This window comes from Nematolebias whitei, chromosome 12, assembly GCF_014905685.2.
Source record: "Nematolebias whitei isolate Nwh7 chromosome 12, NemWhi1, whole genome shotgun sequence".
Lineage (NCBI taxonomy): Eukaryota > Metazoa > Chordata > Actinopteri > Cyprinodontiformes > Rivulidae > Nematolebias > Nematolebias whitei.
Window position 1 is genome coordinate 17653284 of NC_056509.1, and position 6279 is coordinate 17659562.

Below are 6279 nucleotides of genomic sequence, written 5' to 3' on the forward strand. Positions count from 1 at the left end.
GTAACACATTCCAACTTGATTTCCACTTTGAATGAGGATTAAAAATCACTAATACTGTTTCCCAGTTGATTTAAAATGAGTAGTTCACTTCAACATTTAAAAATGGTTTGAACTAAACACACTTTGATTATCAAGAAATTTGTAAAATAGTAATGATAATAAAGAGAGTGTTCTTTCAATTGATCAGTGCAGGACAAGAGAAAGTCTCTGGATGAACTTAATCTTGTGTTTCTGGACTCAAATCAATGAAATACAGTTCTTGTCCCAGGAAGGCCCTCAAGGCCAGATTTGGCCTGAGGCTTAGTTCACTACAACTGTTTTCATTAACCTTACCTTGCGCTATATCTTGTAATTCAACCTCTATAAATAAAGGTTGAATGAATGAAATTCCGTGAAGTTTACAGACAGGTTTCCTGAGGGAGAATAGACCCAGAAGTACTGATCAACACCGAGTCAGAACGTAAGTTGTCTGACGTCATGTGAAAAGGGTCAATTGTAAAAGACTGGGTGTTTGAATGAATAAAGTATAAACAAACCTTTTATTTCTTCCTCTTCTTCTTGTGAGATTTATTTGTGGTTGGAAAACATCTTTCTTCCTCCAAGTTTCTTTTATGATTTGTTCTTTGTTCGACTGCCCCTAGTGGTTTGGAGCACTTCCATTTTCGTGGAGCGAGTCTGCTAGTGTTTTCACTGTTTGCAGTGTTTTTCTGTTTGTTGCATGCGTTATTTGTGGTTGCATGTGTTTTTGTGTTTGCATGCGTGTTTTTTTTTTGTTTGCGTTTGATTTCTTTTTTTTGTGTGTTTGCATTTTTTTGTGTGTGTTTGAGTGTTTTTTTGTGTTTGCATTTGATATTTTAGTGTTTGCGTTTGGGTTTTTTGTTTGCATGTTTTTTGTGTTTGCGTGTGTTTTTTGTTTGTGTTTGCATTAGATTTTTTTGTTTGTTTTTTGTGTTTGCATTTTGTTTGTGTTTGTGTGTGTTTGAGTTTGCATCATACATGTGTTTGCTGCGCGTTTTGGCGTTTGCTGCGCGATTGCACCCGTCGGCCACCGTAAGATTCAGATTCAGGGATGGAATTAACAATTCATGTCCTGCCTGTTAAAAACCCATTGATTCTAATCAGGTGTGTTGGAGCAGAGGAACATCTAAAGCAGCACCAGGACTGGACTTCTGTGCTTCAAGTAGAATAGACAGGACAACAACGGAGCAGGAACCAAAACAACACTCTTAATTAAAAGTAAATGGACTGTACTTACTTGCCTTTCTATCTAATCAAGACACTCAAAGCGCTTTACACTACAATCTGTGTCCTCATTTACCCATTCATACAGCACTCTACTAGATCTCTACAAAACTAATTGAACAAATTATTCTAAAGAGACTAATCAGTGCTTTATCACATTCATACACAGATGGGACACAGATCAGAGGCAATTAGGGGTTCAGTGTCTTGCCCAGGAACACTTCGGCATGTGACTGCTGGTGGATTCGAACCCCCATCTCTTGCATTGGAGGACAACTGCTCTAACCACTCAGCCACAGCTGTTCAAATTTTACTCAAATACAAGTTACTTGAAAATCCATTGATCCATTATCTTTTTACTGGCTTCTTCATTTTTGGGTCATGAGGGTCACTGGTGCCCATGTCCAGCAATCACTGTGCGAGAGTTGGGGGACATCCTGGACAGGTCTCCAGTCCATCACAGGGACACATAGAGACAAACGAGACAAACAACTATTCACTCTCTCACTCACACCTAGAGACAATTTAGAGTTACCAATCAGTCTAACATGAATGTTTTTGGTCTGTGGGAGGAAACTGGAGTACCTGGAGAAAACACACACATGCACAGAAAGAACATGCAAACTCCACCCAGAAAGGTCCCCAGACTGGGGTTTGAACCAGAAATCTTCTTGAGAGGTGGCAGCTCTACCAACTGCGCCACCGTGCCACCTTTGTTTAAAAATCTACTAAAGTAAAAGTCATTAAAAATTTACTTTGAGTAAAAGTTATTTTCATATTTTTCTGAAGCAACAAAGAAATATTTTTACACCTTTAATGTAAAAGCATTAAAAGCAATGGTTGAGTTGTATTTGTCTAGGGTTATGCACTGTTTTAACTGCGATGGTCCAAAGAAGGGAGAAGAGGGATATGCTGTTGTACCAATCAACATTTTGGGTAACAATTTTTAGGTGAAGACTTAAAAATTGAGGGTTAAGTTAGATGGTAATGATGTGTTTTCAACCGAGTTTGTATTAAACCAGTTTTTCAATAGTGGCGATGGCAAGACCAGTTAACAAAACAAACACGATCAAAATTAAGATAAAGAGGGTTTTGTTCAGGTCTTAGTACAAAACACATCCCTCCCCTCTGAACCAAGTGTCATCTCAGCATCGCATTCCCAGGGTTTGTGTCCACCATGCAGACCCAACCCACCTCCACACCTCACACTTTGATCTTTACACGCTCACAGGACTGAGGTTATGCTTCATAATCATGGCAATAAACTTAATGTTTTAAGGTTTTTCCTCTCCCTGCTCCTGTTTTGCCTCTCACCATGTTTGACTGGTTTGTTCCAGTGAAAGGTGACACAGACATGAGCATCAGTAGCAGTTTTCAACCTACCTGTGAGAGAAGCTTGTTTAAAGAACACCACTGGATCGAATCAAAGCCTTTAAGAGTGCAGTCAGGATGGAAATCTCTGAGCTTTTATAACTGTTGTCACTCTGCAAGCTGCACAGCCAAGTGGACGATGACAGATTGGGATGTTATCGTTCGGCTGCAACTTTTTCCCCATTTGACCCTTACTTTTATAATCTCTTGTTTGTTGATGTCCATCGTTAGATGTTGATGTGTGTCAGTGACCTGGTGGTGGTCAAAGCGGGACACACTGTATAAAGCCATGTTTGAAAACTGTTGTGAGTGGACACGCTCTGTGGTGGGTTGCTTCACTCAGTGGACCTGAAGAGGTTGAAGGCGAGATGGAATTCCACCTTCATCCGGATGTGTCAGGTTGCACTTGGCTCTGAAAGGAATGTGGGCAGAAGTTCTCATTACCGTGTTGGATGGTGATATGCAGTTGGTGGTCTCTGGCCTACTTTCGTCTGCACAAGTTTAATGAAAGAGAAAAAGAACCATTGGAAGGAAATAAGTAAACATGTTCTTAAAATGAGGAATGTTTCATGAAATACAGGCTGGATGAAAACCAAAGGTGAGCTGTAATAGAGTGTATTGCACACAATAATCTGCAGATTCTGGTCATTTTTCTTTTTTAGGTGTTTATAATTTACTGGTGTCAAATATCACTCAATCATTATGTTTATTGATCCCAAACAGAAATTTCATTTCAGTACATCCCATCAAGAAAAGAAAACAACAGACATGGGAGAAACAAGATATCGGCGACCACAGAAGCTCCAGCTAGTCCACCCAGTCACCATTACAAACTATCTTGTGCCAATCCCGCACGCGTTCACCACGAGGCCCATTTCCCGAATCTTCCACATCGCCTTCCGTCCATGTCGGTACTTGTCCAGCTTCAGGTCTTACAAGTATATGCGAAATCCGACCTTCCAGACAGGAGTTATTGTGACTTGCTGTTTTGTTGCCAATGTTTGACGAGCACTTCCTTTATGCTTTTCAACATGTCATGTGTGGTAATCAACAGTTGGCGAACAAAGTTTCAGTCTAATATCTTACACAGGGCGAAGCTGGAAGAGTCATCCAATAATTGACAGTTTTTTCTCTGAGTAGGTGGGGCTTAAGTTATGTCATGAATCAACAATACCAATGTGTGTAAAAGTGCTCACTGATTACGTACAATTAATCTGGTGCAGATTGGATCATGTATCACTGAGATATAACTGTTGGAATAAGGTATGGGGCACACTGGAGTCATGTTACACATCAATGTGTCTAAACATGTTCACTGATGACGCACAATAAATCTGGTTCAGATCAGATGATGTATCACTGAGATATAACTGTAGGAATAATATAGGGGGCGCTGTGTAGGCTGTTGGCCACTTATCATGGATTCCTGTTCAAAGGGTGGATAATGATCGATCATACTGATTTTGGTGCACCTTGGTTCAAATCTGTGTAATTTAGAGCCAAATGTATTGCAACGGTACCACTTCTGAATTCGTCACACTGCCACGCCTACATCCTCCTTCATAAACTGTTTGTAATTTAAATTAAGTCAGACCAACTTGTTATATGTTTTCTAACACAGGATCATTCTGATTAGGTCAAGAGGGTCAGAGAAGGAGCATTCCAAGTCAAAAAAGTTACTTCCTGTTCTGAGGGGGCAGACCTTTGATGATGTCACAATATGACCACAGAAGATCGTCGGGCATCCAACAGGGATGACTCATGCCAAGTTTAGTGCATTTTGGTCTTTCAATGTGAAAGTTATAGCGTTTGGAAATTTACGGTGTGAAGCGCAACTTTTAGGCCTGGCCACGCCCCTTTAACATATATAAAAACGCAAGCTTTTGATAAATTTTACTCCCCAATGCGCTGTAGAAAAACCAGTAGCTAGTCAGGTCCCCTTAGACAGCACGGAACCACAGAGACTAGCTCCCGTTAGCGGTCCTCCAGCAGACCCCGAGCAGCCGGGACCCCAGGCCGGCTGGGTGACGGTCCAGAGCAAGCATAGTGCTAAGGCTAAGCCCCCAGTTCACCACCGACCCGTTCACATTTCTATTTGATTTTCCTCGCTCAGTGACACACCCACTAAGAAACAAACCCTGGTTATTGGAAGAGGGAGTATCAGAGAAACTGAGACGTTTATTTTCTAAATATATCGTCCCAGTGGCTTTTAAATCCCAAAATACATTATGGCATTGACTGGTTCATCCCAAAGATCCAGTCCCCCGGCACAAACAGAGTAATATTGTGTATATTGTTCAGTGTCAGGAGGGTTGTGATCAGTCTTACATTGCGGAAACGAATCGGCCACTGGCCAAAAGGATGGCCCAGCACAGAAGATCAACATCATCAGGCCAGGATTCTGCGGTCTACACTCATCTCCAGGCCAGCGGTCACTCTTTCAGGGATGAAGATGTTCACATCCTGGATAGAGAGGAACGATGGTTTGAGAGAGGAGTAAAGGAGGCCATCTTTGTGAAAAGAAATCGTCCATCATTAAACAGGGGTGGAGGCCTCCCTGTTCAACTGTCCACCTTTTACAATGCTGTTATTGCTAGTATCACTCAGCCCCCTGTGAATAGTAAACAGCCATCAGGGTGCTAATGAACCATTGTTAGGCTGATGGTCCTCCTTGATTATGTGAGCAGCTGGTTTTGGCTGTCAGCAGCAAACTGTTTGATCCACTCTGAGAAGGTGTTATATTGACTGAGATGAATACAGCACCTTCGACTGAGGAAGTCTTTTGAATGAAAGACGAAACATTTCTACATATTTTAATTTGTTTTGTTTTGTTTTTTGAATGTCCAGAGGACCAGACTTAACTTTTTTAGATGTTATAGAAGTTCCTAATCTTCTAAGTCCTCTCCGTTTGAGTCTTGCAGTTGATGCATAATAATGCATCATGCAACAGTCCAACAGCAGCAGTCTGAAAGTGACTTTGACTTAAGAACTCAGCACAGTGCATCTTCTCCATTTTATTGACTTATTGACTTCTATATGTCCTTGGGGATACGCAGAAGGAGGGAGGAAGCAGTGGGGGTAGTAAGACAAACAAAAACAGCATCTTGTTTCCATAATATCCAAGGAAAAAGTGATAGTCAGCCTTCCAAGGCCAGAGCCAGATTCAGATCACAACATAGTTTTGGGTCAGCCCTAGCTCTTTATTTTCTGTATCTGCCTTTACAATCTCGCTAGTGCATCTCATGGTGACTTCAAACAGCCAAATTGTGAGTACTTATGCCGAAGTCAGGCTTAGAACTTCTCGAAGATCTATTCCTCCCAACGGTCGGTGGACACTGCCATAAAGTTCCACAGTCCTGCTTGCTCAGCTCTGACACAGGTCCACAGATAGTTTGCACAGAGTCTAAGTGTTGCCAAGCCTGGCACACAAATTCCAGACAGCTTAAACAGCTGCTGGCATTTCCGAATTTGTTGATAATTCATATTTCCACCAACTCCAAAAAGCAGAATCCAATTATCATAAATCCAATTGTTTCCAAGGTAAGAGGGCTCTTCTTCACCCTGTCTTCTTCTTGAGAAAATTTGATCAGTTGTGCTGAGAGACCAGCTGAATGTTACGAATGCGCGGGGAACCCAGATGATATGAGACCCAGAACGAGGCAGACA